The sequence below is a fragment of the Ovis aries genome, chromosome 21, assembly GCF_016772045.2.
Source record: "Ovis aries strain OAR_USU_Benz2616 breed Rambouillet chromosome 21, ARS-UI_Ramb_v3.0, whole genome shotgun sequence".
NCBI classification, from domain to species: Eukaryota; Metazoa; Chordata; class Mammalia; order Artiodactyla; family Bovidae; genus Ovis; species Ovis aries.
Window position 1 is genome coordinate 23,218,110 of NC_056074.1, and position 16,470 is coordinate 23,234,579.

Genomic DNA, 16,470 nt, shown 5'->3' on the forward strand with positions numbered 1-16,470 from the left:
TCCTGAGTTTCCAGGGGGCCTGGGGAGCAGGGCTGAGGTTCCATGAGAAAAGTTCAGAATCCCTTTCACACAGAGAACTTGAAGATTTCACACATCAACCTTCCTTTATTCAACCCCTTATAGCTCTGTGAGGTGGGCAGTAGGTTTTCTCATCCTCAGGATTCAAGTAAGAAAACCTGCTTTTCCCTCAGCCCAGAAGGCCCCTTCCCCGGACTGACTCCTCATCAGCCCCGGGGGGTGACGGTTGGGAGGGAGGGGTCTCTGCTCAGCATCACCTTCTCAGGACGTCCCTCCCTCAAACCCCGCATCCAAATAGCACCTCTGACCCTCTCTGTTACACATCCTATTTATTTCTAGCACAGCACTCGTCGCTATCAGAAAATGTCTTTTTTTCTATGTGCTTTACCTGTTTAATTTCCCTCTTCCCGCTTTATAAAATAAACTCCAGGAGGGCAGAAACCTCCTTGGTTCATCGTCTCTGCCTAGTACCTGGCACAGAGTTAGGGCTCCCTGAAAGAAGTGTTGAAGGAACGCATTAAAAAAACACACACACACAACAGAAACAGAGTGATTAGCTAGCTTACCCAAGGTCAAAGTCAAGTAAGTGCAGGAACTGGAAAGCAAATCCATTCAGCCGTTAGTTCAACAGATAACATGTCTGCGCCTCCTTCCCAGGGCCAGCCATGTGGCCGGGCGCTGGGGTTAGTGGGGTGGGTGAGAGCAAGGTTCCTGTCCTACAGAGGCTCACAGGGCTCCGTTTCCAAACCCAGGGGTCCTCCTCCCTGCCTTTCTGGCCCTCTCTAGTTTCTTTCACCTGTACATAGCTTTCTGCCCACACTTTGTCACAATTGTGTTATTATGTAGCAGGGAATGTTTTACACCTGTGTTTGTCGGATAAAACACAACTACATTTGAATTGGAAATAAACAGTAATTCTTTAGGATAGTCAGGACATATTTATTCTAAGAAATTACTGTTTAATCTGAAATTCAAACTTGATTGGATGTTCTGGGGTTTTCCTTCTTTTCTTCCTCTAAGTCTGGTAACATTACCCATTTTGCAGACTAGGAAACTGAGGCTCAGTGAGAACAAGTGACTTGCCCCAAGGCTACACAGCCAGTGGGAGAAGCAGAACTAGCCTTAGCTGCTGCCCCACAGTTAGCTGTGTCCGCATCCACTCAAAGACCCTGCACTTCTCTTGCTGTTGTTCAGTCACTCAGTCATGCCCGACTCTTTGCGACCCCATGGATTGCAGCATGCCAGGCCTCCCTGTCCTTCACCATCTCCTGGAGTTTGCTCGAACTCATGTCCGTTGACTCGATGATGCCGTGCGCTTCTGGGCCTGAGCCAATTCCTGGATGGCTATCTAAACCCGCATACTGGGAAGATTATCTTGCAGTTGAAATGTCTCCTTGGCCTCCAGCAAGTTTCTGTGTCTATATGTAAGCATTTTAAGTAAACTTCTTTCTGATTATGAAAATACAGACCTGCAACATATTCCTACAATGGCATACTGCACGCCAACGAAGAACAGACTTCTGCTACACAAAACAGTAGGAAAGATTGGCGAGTCTTTACTGTGTTTACATACATCGACTTAAATGATATTGAACAAAAGTCGGGCACAAAAGAAGACAGCCTGTATGACTCCAATTACACGAAGTGCAAAATACTCAAAACCAACCCATGGTGACAGAAGAGAGGCTCCTAGCAGGGGAGAGGAGGGAAGAGATCCAAGAGAAATGTGAGGGGCTTAGGCAACGTATATCTTGATCTAAGTGGAGGTTATATATATAAACATATAAATCCAAACTGCTTACCATTTATATATCTTCCTTTTGTAGGTTGTACTTCAATGAAAAACTAAATACAAACAAACAAGAAAACTCATACATGCCCACTGTAAAAAGTGAACAAAGGACAAACCAACATGAAACAAACCAACCATCTGTATTCCCACCACTAGGAGATAGTACCACTAACATCTTAGTGCATCCTTCCAGATCTTCTCCCAATAGCATTAACTTTTCATTAGCATTTCCTAAGAAAGGAATCTGGGACCTAGAACAGGAGGTGTTCGTTTGCTCTGGAGTCTGAAGTTCTCGGATATCTTTCACTTACCCACAAAGCCCTGACACGGGCAGATTTAATTTGACTGTTTTAGAAGAGCATGGAACAATTAACGGCAAATGAATGGAATTAAAATCCAATTGAATACAGCCTTTCAGGGATATGACTTAGAATTTGATTTTAAATACACTAATGAATACAAAATGAAAGCTTAGCGGTGGAAGGCTAAAGGGCTCTAAGCCTCCTGTGACCCAGAGTGCCACCTACTGGTCACAACCTGCAATAACACCCCACTACCCTATTATCCAAATACATGGCTTTCTACTTAAAAGCCTCAAAATGATACCTCCTTTTCTTGTATGTATATATCTCTCCCAAGAGCTTTCTAGATACCTTTGCTTCACCAGTGACTTGCAAAGGTCCTAGAATATCATAGTGTAATAAATATTTATTGAATGAATGAATGAAGGGATGGATAGATGGTTGATCAAACAGACAGACACTCGTATGGAGCATTGTGAAATGAGGAAATAATCTCTGCTCTCCGCAGCTCACAGGATTTTTTTTGGCTTATTTGATACACATAACAAAATGTTTACCACAGTCAGGCTAACTAACACATCATCTCAGTTACCTTTGTGATGAAAGCCCCAGAATTCTATTCTCTTAGCATGTTGCCAGTATCCCACACAGCACTATTAGATAGGTACCATGCCATGCACTAGACCTCTAGACTAACTCACCCCACATAACAACAACCTTGTACCCTTTGACCAATGTCTCCTGTTTCCCCCACCTCCCACCCCCAGTAAACACCATTCTAACTGTCTGCTCCTACATACTCAGCTGTTTCAGAGTCCATGCATAAAAGCCTGCAGGGTTTTTTTGTCCCTCATAGACATTTTTTGGGAGAGTGAATAAAACGATGCTTGGAGGAGACCAGACAAATGTGAGGGATTATCAAGACAGCCCAAAGCCAGGGGGTGGAGGAGTCCAGCGCTTACCAGAGTGAGCCATGAGCTTGCAGAGACAGGTGCTTCGTGAGAAACGGAAACGCAAAGAAATGGGAAATGTCTTGAGCAAGACACTCAGCAGGCACCTGCCAGGTGTTAGCTCTTTCCCCTTCCCTCCTCTGTGCAACCCAGCTCACAAATCCTTGAGCAGGACGTGAGGCGCTAAGGATGGAGATTTGTGTTTTCCTGGGCTCACTCAGAGGGGAGGTGATGTTCCAGGTTTGTCTGCTGTCAGTTTTTGAAACAGGGCAGGGTCACTGTGCTCACAGTGTGAGCTGGCCTGTCAAAGCCCCGCGTCAGGAAAAGTGGTTTCTGAGCCATCACTGTCAGGCTGCCGGATGGCGAGGTGCCCATCTGAGCGTGTCCACTCTTGACAGCCAATGCTTGACAAGCGTCATGCCAGCCTTGCTTTTACATGCCACCCAGCAGGGGCTCTGCTCTGCAACAACAAAAAAGAAATGGCCTGGTGCAGTTGAAAAAATACAGACAAGGGGTCAGAAGGCTGGGTTCAGTCACCTACTAGCCAGGTGACCTTGAGCAAGTTAGCTTGCCCTTATTGGTATATTAACTGTCTTTAGGATAGTGAACAGGATAATGCCTGGAAAAACATTGTAAACTAAAGTACTGGACCAGGTTAAGGTGTGGCTATTAATGAAACCACAGAAGAGCATCACACCTGGGTGACCTGTATGAGCTCAAACAGCTGGGAGCCTCACCTGCATTGATCTGGACCTGGCTTCTTCTAGTGGAATCCAATCCTGTTTCAGCAGCTACATCACAATTATGGCTCGCCAATACCTACCCCATGGGCTTTTTTAATATGGATTGCACCCCTTTGGGCACCATCTACTCCCTATTTGGGCAACTGCGTTTTCAAACTAAGTGTAGAATTTGTGTTACACTACAGTTTGTACTTAGTTGCTCAGTTGTGTCTGACTCTTTTGTGACCCTATGCACTATAGCCAACCAGACCCTCTGTCCACGGGATTCTCCAGGCAAGAATACTGGAGCGGGTAGCCATTCGCTTCTCCAGGGGATCTTCCCAACCCAGGGATCAAACCCCAGCCTCCTGCATTGCAGGATGATTTTTTTACCATCTGAGCTACCAGGGAAGCCCATACTTACAGTAGGAAAGTTTAATCTTTTTGCTCTCAACTGTCTATATAGGCTATTAAGATATTTTAAATACTACCTTGGCCATGTTCTTCCTGCTGACTTGATGAGAATCATACATTGCAACAGTGTACAATCCATGCGTTTGTTCATTCAGTATACGTTTACTGAGCAGCTGCTGCTGCTGCTAAGTCACTTCAATCATGTCTGACTCTGTGCGACCCCGTAGATGGCAGCCCACCAGGCTCCCCCATCCCTGGGATTCTCCAGGCAAGAGTACTGGAATGGGTTGCCATTTCCCCCTCCAATGCGTGAAAGTGAAAAGTGAAAGTGAAGTCGCTCAGTCGTGTCTGACTCTTAGCGACCCCATGGACTGCAGCCCACCAGGCTCCTCCGTCCATGGGATTTTCCAGGCAAGAGTACTGGAGTGGGGTGCCATTGCTACTATTCCCTAAACGCCGTTAGGAACCAGGAGATTGAGTGCGTGTATCTGATGGAGGGTAGCAAACGCCACAGTAGAAGCTCCGAGAGCAGGGTGTGCTATTGCTGCCAGCAGCATGGGAAGGTTTCTCAGTTCAGGAGCTATGGTGGAGGCCACTAGCCACTTGCCTCTTCTTTCTGAACAAGCCACTGGACTGTATTTTCCAGCACTAACAATTTGTGACGCTTCTACATTAACGACCACATCTTTCTCCCTAGGCAGATAAAGAGATGAAGTCCACTGTGAAAGGCTTCTCATGGTTTCCTCTACCTTCCAAGCAAAAAAACTGGAGGTTGGCAACAGCTAGCTTGCTTTTATTCATCTAACCTCATCACCCCGTCCTCATCCCCTTGCCAGTACACACATCCATTCTGCAAATACCCAGACAGTTACTACGCTGGACCAGCTCCATCATAGTTGCGTTGCTGCGTTCTCTGAAATCCTGAGTTCAAAATCACACTGGGGAGGCACGTGCTTTCTCCATGTGCGCAGATCCCCTTCCCTAGATCTTTCATCCCAGCCAAGATCAAGCTCAGAGCTTCTGCTTCCTCATACCCTGGCATGGTACCTCCAGGCACTGTGTAAAGGTACCAGAGAGGGCGGGAAGGAAGGAAGGGAGCTAAGGCACACCTTGTACTCTTGGTCTCTTCATTAGCAAAGTACCGTCGTGAGTAAAACTTGGACACAGATAGAAATCCAGACGTGAGTCCCAGATCTGTGACCAAGCAACCTTGTGACTTTCGCAATGGCCTATAAAACAAGCTGAGCAGCCCAGATCTTTGAGTTCCCACTCAACTCTAATTTTCTGATTCTTTCTATGCTAATTCTGAATTCATAAATAAACCCTCCACTCTCTTCTAAAATCTAGCTTTAGAGAGGAATAAAAAAGTTTCCACAAAGAGGCAGAAGGGACAGGCTTTGCCAGCCTCCCTTCCAATGAAGTGTCTGCTGGCAAGAAGCAGCCTGAAGAAGCTAAAAAACAAATGCTAAGGGTTATAACTTCAGGATACACAAAAATTATTCTTTGCCTCTAACCTGATTTATTTTAGGCTCAGCCTAATCTTTCCAGTGTTCTTGCCTGGAGAATCCCAGGGTCGGGGGAGCCTGGTGGGCTGCCATCTATGGGGTCGCACAGAGTCGAACACGACTGAAGTGACTTAGCAGCAGCAACAGCAATCTTGCCCAGACTCGGGCTCTATGCTGTCAAGACCAGCTTGAATTATTCATGGAATTTCCACATTGACATGGTTTGGAAGATGTTCTTTGCAGACGTATTCATCCTTTCATGTCTGCAGGAACTCTTAATAACAAGCCGTCCGTATAGGCGAGTCCCTTCACTTTCATGGGCCTCCGTTTCTTCACCTGTAAACAAAGGAGGCAGCTCCTCCCAGAAAATCTTTGGTTCTGTGATTGCAGGTGCCTTAGCCAGAAATTCTACACGCAGCTCACAACCAGCAGCAAACCATAGAGACAGGGAAAAAAAAAAAAAAAGGATGCCATCCTAAATGCAAAAGGAATTATGCAATTAGCAAAGGACGTTGATCATAGAACACGGAAGTCTAATTGCAGCACATGCAAATGTCTGCTAAATTAGATAAATATGGGTTTGCAGTCACTCTGGTGCACAGATTGAGTTGTAAAGTTAAGGAAAATATAAAAGCTAATTATGAGATGGGAGTGATAAACATAGGGCATGTGCATTAGGCCGATTAGGATTATTAACCAAGTAATCGTCTCTCACCAAAAGTGGAGTGTTACAGGAGTCCCAGGCCCATTGTTGGACGACAGTGCACAAGTTACCACGTGTCACAGGACATGGAAAACACACTTCATGTTCACACAGCACCAGTCACCTGAGGGAGCCCTGCACTCGGGGCTGGTTCCGTTGGCCAATATGCCCATTGCCCATTGCCAAGGTGGGCCAGGCTTCGTGTGCTGGCTCAGAGAAGAAAAGCTGGATCCTAAAGGTTCTCAGGCTCTCCTGCCCCTGCTGCAAGTCATAAACCTATAAGCCCATCAAGCGGCTCTTACAAGAATGTGTCTCTTAGCTGGGACATTTCAGGGAGGGGCAAAGAGTCCTGAAAGCTGGGCTCTAGAGGCAGACAGCTTGGCTTTGAATCCTGGGTCCGCCACTAATTCTCGGACAAGCTGGCCCACTTTGCTGTGCCCTGGCTTCCCTGCCCTTCATCTCTGCCAGGGGGGCAATAACATCACCTACCTCTTGAGGCAGTTGCCAGGATTCGAGGACTTATAACCAGTACCAGAACACTGGCTGGCATACCAAGTGAAGTCACTCAGTCGTGTCCGACTCTTTGCGACCCTGTGGACTGTAGCCCAGCAGGCTCCATCCATGGGATTTTCCAGGCAAGAATACTGGAGTGGGTTGCCATTCCCTTCTCCAGGGGATCTTCCCGACCCAGGGATCGAACCCAGGTCTCCCGCATTGCAGGCAGACGCTTTACCGTCTGCGCCACCAGGGAAGCCAGTACACACTCAGTTAGTGCCCTGTCTCTTACTCTCTGGTTTCCCCTACTCATTAGATCATTCGTTCAACCAAGTAAGGACCCCATGTGCGAAAGTGAAAGTTGCTCAGTCGTGTCTGACTCTTTGCAACCCCATGGATTATACAGTCCATGGATTTCCCCAGGTCAGAATACTGGAGTGGGTAGCCTTTCCCTTCTCCAGGAGATCTTCCCAACCAAACCCAGGTCTCCTGCATTGCAGGCGGATTCTTTACCACCTGAGCCACAAGGGAAGCCCAAGGATACTGGAGTGGGCAGCCTATCCCTTCTCCAGGGGGTCTTCCCAACCCAGGAATAGAACCAGGGTCTCCTGTGAGGCACTGTACTAGTGAGAATGATGATGAGGGTGGGATGAGGGGACACACACACATGGTCTCCACCCTCACCTTGGGAATAGAGAGGAAATGGCACACAGATAACAGCAGTGAAGCCACATGTAGGTACACTGCTTAAGTGTAATCAACTGCTCAAGGGCACGTCATTTCTGCAAGGCGACTGGAAAAAGTTTCATTGAAGACAGGCCACTCTAGGGTGGGCCATGGTGAGATTTTAATGGATGACAGGCTGGGTGGAAAGATGCATAACATTCAAGGCAGAGAATATGTTCGTGAGCAAAGATGCTGAGGTCAGAACATCAAGTCACGGCAGAAAGTGATGGGTAAGACTGGCAAGTTTTGAGGTCAACCGTGGCAGGGGAAGGGCAGGGAGGTCTTAATGTCAAGCCCTGAGTATCAACTTTGTCCTGTGAGCTGCAAAGAATCCTTGGGATGTTTTAGATAAAACATTTTAGGACAAAGCGGTGTTAAAGGAAGATGAATCTGGCAGGGTGAGCCAAAAGGATGGAAAACGGAAAGAGCGATGACAATGGGAGCTGACAGCACTGCCATGGTCCAGGTGTGAAGCAATGAGGATACAAAAGAAACGCAAGCCAAGGACAAACTGACAGGATTCAGTGACCAAGAGGACATGCAGACCATGGACAGAGAGGAGATAACAGCAGGGAACTTAGGGAGCATGGACAGAAAAAGGAGGCTTGTTAGTCAAGCCAAGATTGATTCCCAGTCCCCCAGCATATTAACCAAGAAAACCTTTACCAGTAGGAGGGAGTATAGAGTAGCGATTCTGAATGCAGGTTGAGAGGCCGCATTAGAGGGTCCCTGCTCTGCTGCTTGCCAGCTGTGTTACCCTCAGCCACTCTTCACCTCCTACAGCTTTCCTCGTTTGCAAAATAGGAATTAAAAACAACCTCCCTCTGAGGGATGCGGTGAAGATTCAATGACATAATATGATAATAATGTAAAACACCTGGAAAGTGTCTGCCCCCTTGGGGACCTCTCATTACATGCTGAAAAAAAAAAGGAAACCAATGTCTTAAACTAGCAAAGACAAAAATAAAAGGTCCTATGTAACCCTGAAATTCTCCTGAACATAGTTTGTTCACATTTTGAGGATTCAGAAGCTCTTTCTGGAAAGGTGCCTCACTGTGCAGGAGTTGCATGTATCCCCCTGTGGACACATGGTGGGCATGGGTCAGAGTAAAGATGAACTAACCCCCTGTGCTGATTCTGAGCCAGAAGGAGGGAGAGCAGTGCACACCAATCCCAGATCCTGCTGATGGACTCAGACCATGACTTTGGGTAAATTTCGAGAAATTTCTGTCAAGGACCTCACCATTTCCTTCTCTTGCCTCTCAGGCAATGCCAGCTTTGACACGTTTCTCTTGATTTCCTGGGACCAAGTTTACAGAGGTGATCCAGGGCGGCTGGCCTATAAGCTGGGGTGTGTGGACTTCAGAAGCCTGCTGACACGCTGCAGGCACACACCTGGGCTGGGGGTTGATGGCGGGAGACAGGCCTGTCTGAAATGCCTGGGTCACTCCTCGAGAGCAGCAGAACCAACGGCAAGGGGACCAATACACCGTCCCAGCTCTTGGAGCACTGTTTTTATTTTAAAAAGTTCAACGTGCAAAAAAGCAAACTGGTCCTAGCAAATGGGCCACTGGCTTTTGGAAATTCCAGAACTGAACCTTGGCCTGATCCGTTTCATCACTGCGGAGCACTGCTCACAGCTGAGGTCTTCCTGCAGGCTAAACTACCCTCTCGTCAAACTGCAGTTCTCTGAGACAGTTTTTAAGGGTCCAGAAAGACAAAAGGACAGCAAGCTGTGAAGTGGGGGACTGAGCCCAATCTATCAGCCTTCAAAGCCTGCACTTCTTCCAGTTCCCAAAGGAAGCTCAACATTAGCAGGAAATTATACAACGTTGGGAGATGTAGGTAATTAAGTCTGCTCTCTCCATATCGCAGGTTACGCTCTATCCAAAACTACAGTTCAGAGGAGCTGAGTGACTTGCTTAAGATCACGCCACGCATGGTAGCTCCTACCACGGAAATCAATGAGCTCACAAGAGATCTGCTCATATTAACAAGACCATTTCCTTGCAATCAAATCACAATTCATGTTTTCAAATATTTTTTATGTATGTTGTTTTGGTTGGTCTCTCACAATCAGTGAAATTTAGGCCACAAACCAGCCCCTTCCAGGGAAGGAATCTGAGGCTTAGGGAGGTTAAGTGGTCTACACTAGGGCACAGAGGCAGAAGGTGCCACAGCCAAGGCTCGGGCTGAGTCCTTGTACTCTAATCCAGTTGGCAAACTCTATGCCCAGGCCTAGGATAAGAGCCTTTAAGATGTTGGTGTGCTGGGAGCAGACAGACAGGAAACCAAAGAGCAGGAGATGCAACTGCAGAGCCAAAAACTAGACAGTAAGCCTTCAACTGTCTTCAAGCCTTCAAGAAAAGCTATGGCCAACCTAGACAGCATATTGAAAAGCAGAGACATGACTTTGCCCACCAAGGTCAGTATAATCAAAGCTATGGTGTCTCCAGTAGTCATGTATGGATGTGAGAGTTGGACCATAAAGAAGGCTGAGCACCGAAGAATTGATGCACTGATTGATTCTAATCAGAGATAAAAGTGTGTTATCTTTGAGTATGTTTCCTCTTCCAAGTATCTCTCTCAAGCATTTCTATAAGTTAGGTCCTTAAAAAAGGCCTCAAGGTCTAGGGCTTCCAAGAACACGGGACGTGTGCCCCCAACGCTGAGCAGAGAACCAGCTGCCCCTCCTCCAGGGGCAGTGGAGGAAGAAGAACAGGGTGGGAAGATGCGGGCTCTGTTGGTAAAAAGGAACAATTTCCTGGCCAAACCATCTGGGTACGGGGACTCTCTTTCCCCAGAGGCACGAAAACCAGTAAAAAACCAAAACGAAAATGAACATTGCTCTGTCTGGATTTGTTCAGATTATAATAACATGTAATAATAACTGTTCAACAACCTCAGATATGCAAATGATACCACTCTAATGGCAGAAAACAAAGAAAACTAAAGAGCCTCTTGGTGAAGGTGAAAGAGGAGAGTGAAAAAGCTGACTTAAAACTCAACATTCAAAAAACTAAGATCCAAGACATCTGGTCCCCACCACTTCATGGCAAATAGATTGGGGGGAAAGTGGAAACAGTGGCAGATTTTATTTTCTTGGGCTCCAAAATCACTATTGACAGTGACTGCAGCCTTGAAATTAAAAGACACTTGCTCCTTGGAAGAAAAGCTATGACCAACCCAGACAGCATATTGAAAAGTGGGGACATGATTTTGCCCACCAAGGTCAGTATAATCAAAGCTATGGTGTCTCCAGTAGTCATGTATGGATGTGAGAGTTGGACCATAAAGAAGGCTGAGCACTGAAGAACTGATGCTTTTGAACTGTGGTTCTGGAGAAGACTCTTGAGAATCCCTTGGACTGCTAGGAGATCAAACCAGTCCATCCTAAAGGAAATCAACCCTGAATAACATTGGAAGGAATGATGCTGAAGCTGAAGCTCTAATACTTTGGCCAGCTGACATGAAGAGTCAACTCAGTGGAAAAGACCCTGATGCTGGGAAAGATTGAGGGCAGGAGGAGAGAGGATGACAAAGCATGAGATGGTCGGATGGCATCACTGACTTGATGGTTATGAGTTTGAGCGAACTCCAGGAGATAGTGAAGGACAGGAAAGCTTGGTGTGGTTAAGTTCATGGGGTCACAAACAGTTGGATACAACTTAGCGACTGAAGAACAATAATAACTGATATTGAGATCTTACTGTAACATGTTAAACATTGTGCTAAGCACTTCAAGTAAGTACTTGATAACAGTTATCACCTCACCTAATCCTCACAACAGCCCTTCAAGGTGGGCATTTTGATCCCCATTTTAGTGAGGAGAGAAAAGTGAGTATCAGAGATGTTAAATAATTTACTTAAGGTTATACACTTTATTTCAGTCCAAAGTCCTAACTTGTATCCACATTGTATCCTCTCTCAAGGAAGATGACTGACTAGAAGATGCGTCTCCATTCTCCAAACCCTGAATTTCACCAAGAAGCGGCCATGGATGGTATGTTACAGATAGAACGTAATTATCACAGTGATGGCGGCTCAGCTGGTAAAGAACCTGCCCGCCAATGCAAGAGACACAAGAGATGCAGGTTTGATCCCTCGGTCAGGAAGATCCCCCTGGAGAAGGAAATGGCAACCCACTCCAGTATTCTTGCCTGGAAAATCCCATGGACAGAGAAGCCTAGCGGGCTACAGTCCACAGGGTCATAAAAGGTTGGACATAACTAAGTACACACATACATACACATATCACAACGATACCAAGATAATCAGTATCTAAAACTCATATTACCAAATACCTTTCCCTTTTTTCATAAAAAGTAATGCTATTTCATAGGATTCAAATTAACTTTTAAACAATTGTACATTTTTATTCCAAAGACTGAATTTGAAACAAAGCTTAGCTCTATTATTTATTGAAAGAGTTAAACTTTAAAGCTTAGCTCTATTTATAAACGCATACGTAGAACTACTCGTTTTGTGGACACATTCATATGCAATTAGTCCAGCCAATTTCCATATTGAAAAATACTTTTTTTATTGAGCATTTGCAACTAAAGCTGAGAGGACAGCTATGCACTATGTATTCTGTCAACAAAATTAATTATGTACATCCTATCTAATCTCTGTACTATACGATGAAGCAGTGTGGTGAGCCATTAAACCATAACATGTTGGGGTACCAGGGTATATTAGGTCAAGTCAGAGCCTGAAAACCATGACTTTGAGGGGAATTCACACGTGCCAGTGAGTTAGAAGAAATGTGTAAGGGGAAGAAGCGGGTTGTTAGAGGGCTTGGTGACTGCCTGTAACCCAATGCAGGAGATGCCCCCAGCCCAACTTGGCCTGTCTTCCTGGCTCCCATCTCCAAGACTTGGCAAACAAAAGCAAGCCAAGATTTAACTAACCCACTTAAATTTGACTTCAGTGACCATCCCAGGAGAAATCGGGTTGCCTCCAGGAACTCTGGAGCAGCAAACTGAAAGCCTCAGCAAAGCAGACAACCCGTCCAGATGAAGTCTGTGTCCCTGGAAAAGACAGAGAGAGAAAGAGAAAGGACGGCGGTGAGTAAGCGAAAGTGTGGTTTTGTGGCTGTGATCCGAGGGCAGGCACTGGGTCCTACAGCAGGTGCCCAGCATGGCCCCTAGGCTCAGAGCAAGAGACCTGTACATGTGAGCTGAAAGAAAGAAAAATCAGAACTTGGGCTCCTAAGGAAGAAAAGTACCTACAGAAAACTTAAAAAAAAAAAAAAAAGTACTATAGTGCAATAGAGGTAGGACACAGAAAAAGAGACATTTGGTAAACTGAGAAGTCTCACATTTACAGGGGAAAAAAATAAGATGATAGAAGTAATAATAAGAGCAGTTAACACTTTCTGCCAAACACTGTTCTACTACTTGACTGTAAATTCCAGTAGGGCAAGGACTTTGCCTCTTTCACTCACCTGTATACACCAAGTACCTACGTCAGGGCTTGGGGCCATAATAGGCATTCAGGATACTATGCTTTAGTGAATGAACAGATAAAACAGAAGCCATGGGGAGGGGAGGGGAGGTGGAAATAGCATTTAGCTAAAAGTAAAAACATAATAATCATAATTAAAGGATGGTAATTATGAGCTCATTTTTTCCTAACATTATTGAGCACCAAGTTAAGTGCCAGGCATTGAACTTGGCCCTGAAGATAGAGATTAAGACAAGGTATATTCTGGGCTTGGTGAGATGGCGCTTATTCAATCAACCAACACTTATCAAGTCTCTGCTCTGAGCCAGGCATCCAGCTGGGCACTGAGGGGACAGAGATATAAGGAAGTTCCTCTCCCTGCCATTCAGGAGCTCACAGTGGTATGGGTGGGGTGTGTGTAACAGAGACACACACACAGGGTTATGGTCAAGATGAGGCATGAGGAACCTATGTAAAAGGGGCCAGGACAGCTACCCTTCCCTACCAGACCTCAAGTGAAGGGTAGCCATCGCTCATCAGGGAGGTTATGGGATTCTTCCACTGACTGGGACTTTTTCATGTAATAATTCCTGCCCCTACTCCCAGGAATCAGCATATATTTCCAACAGTCTGGAACCTGGAAAATAGGCTCTTTTAATCCAGGATAAGTGCTACACACAAAGACCCTCAGCTTTATAACTATTTTAAGATCAAATGATACAGTAAGGGGGCTTCCCCAGTGGCTCAGTGGTAGAGAATCTGCCTGCTAATGCAGGAGACATGGGCTCAGTCCCCAGGTGGGGAAGATCCCTTGGAGAAGAAAATGGCAACCTATCCCAGTATCCTTGCCTGAAGAATCTCATGGACAGAGGAGCCCGGTGGGCTACAGTGCATAGGGTCACACAGAGTCGGACAGGACTGAAGAGACTTATCACACACGCATGCACCCGATGCAGTAAGGCGATGAGGACAGAACTCGGACTCCAGTTCTATAAAAATTGTCCTTGGTATTTTGTGTTGTTATTCCCAAAGCATTGTAAAAATTGAGGTGCAATAATTGCTCAATAATTGGCAGCAACAACTGTTGCTGCAGCAGCTGAATCTAGAACTGCAAAAATCCTTCCAGGGCTCAAAGTTGAGTGGAGTTTCACGCAGGAAGTCACAGGAGAGTGGGAACCAACTTCATACACAGCCCCCGCAGGCTCTGACCAATTCTGGCTCCAATCCGTGGTCAGCATAAGTCAGCTCCAAGCTCTCCCACCCTCCTGCATCCCTTGCTAAATCAACCCTCCTTAAACTCTGCCCAAAGTGGACGCAGCACCCTTTATTTTCAGGAAGAGTAACCAACTATTTAAAAAGCCCAGGGAGGGCTGAGATTTGCTTGGGGGCATCTGCAGTCTAACCCAGCACACAGGGATTTGTGCAATTGAAAGCTGTAGACAGCTGTTTTGCAGAGCCTGTGCCAACGTGTGCTGCAGAAAAGCACAAGCCCCGAACTGCCCCTCCCTGGGTCAGGAAGTGGAGCTGGTGATAGAAGCACGTGGGAAGTGGAGGCAGTGAGAGAGCAAGGGGGAAGTCCTAGAGCCCACTGGCTAAAGCAACCTTTTTCTTAGCCCCTTAGCCTGCCCCAGTCAACAGGGAAGAACTTGTTCTTTTTACACTTGGTGTGAGGCTCTGGTGATAATAAAAAGGGGTACGATTCCAAATCCCCAAAGTTGCTTTTGAATCTAGACACCTCAGGTGACCCCCATCTTTCTCCCTTACTGTGGATCTCTTTTTTACATTGTTTAATGCTGAATGTGTTACATAACATTTCACCCTCCAAGTTATGCTAGCATAACGGTGGCAGCAGAAAATAGAAAGACAGGCCTCGTTCAGCGAGACACAGATTACACAACATTGTAAACAAAAGACCAGAAACAGTTGCACAAATAGTCCCCTGGACTACATAACTGGAAAGCACGACTGACGGTAACACAAGAAAAACAGACTTCAAATCTGTCCCTTCAACCTTTCTTCATGGTTGTGCAGTAAACATCAGTTTTCAATAGTCTTGTATCTTTCTTTCCATTCAGGCTGAATTTCAAGTCAGACACATGATACAGTGTTGAGTAGAATTGTTTCAGCTTGGTTTCTTTTTTCATTTCCTTTCAACCCATGAAAGAGTTATTAAGACTTTAAAACTACATCATTTCCCTCTTAATAGGGTCACTTTCCATCCTAGTCAGGCTTCCCTGATGGCTCAGTTGATACAGAATCCTCCTGCAACACAGGAGACCCAGATTCAATTCCTGGGTCGGGAAGATCCCCTGGAGAAGGGATAGGCTACCCACTCCAGTATTCTTGGGCTTCCCTTGTGGCTCAGCTCATAAAGAATCTGCCTGCAATGCAGGAGGCCTGGGTTGGATCCCTGGATTGGGAAGATCTCCTGGAGAAGGGAAAGGCTACCCACTCCAGAATTCTGGCCTGGAGAATTGCATGGACTGTATAATCAATGGGCTCTCAAAGAGCTGGACACAACTAAGTGACTTTCACTTTTTTCACTTTCCATCCTAGTCAGTAAGCTGGATTATATTTGGCATGCTTCAGTAAACCAATTGTCATTCAAACAAGGATTCAGTTCAGTTCAGTTGCTCAGCCCCATGAATCGCAGCACGCCAGGCCTCCCTGTCCATCACTAACTCCCGGAGTTCACTCAGACTCACGTCCATCGAGTCAGTGATACCATCCAGCCATCTCATCTACTGTCATCCCCTTCTCCTCCTGCCCCCAATCCCTCCCAGCATCAGAGTCTTTCCCAATGAGTCAACTGTTCGCATGAGGTGGCCAAAGTACTGGAGTTTCAGCTTCAGCATCATTCCCTCCAAAGAAATCCCAGGGCTGATCTCCTTCAGAATGGACTGGTTGGATCTTCTTGCAGTGCAAGGGACTCTCAAGAGTCTTCAAACAAGGATTACAGACCCCATTTTTTCTATATTTTGTTATGTTAGAAGAAGGGTTATGTGGCTACAAGAGTGGTCTAAGGCGTCACCAACATTGCTTTCTTAGGAGCTTTCTGAGCCAGTGGAATGGGATATATGAAGTGGGGGCAGGTAGATCTGGATTATAATCCTAACTCTATAGCTAAATTGGCCACCACTTAAACCTTTTGGTGCCTCAGTTTTCTTCCCTATAAAATGAGGCACAACTATTCTGTGAAGCAAGTAAGGACCAACCCAAGCACAGTGGAGAACATGGCTTTCAGTGGAAAGCCCTTAAGAGTTAAAGAGACTTGACTTCAAATCCCACACCAGCCACTTACCTTAAGACTGGGGTTTGTTAGTTTAAAATGCTCTACTTTGGGGTTGATAGAGGCAAACTATTACGTATAGAATGGATAAGCAACAAGTCCTACT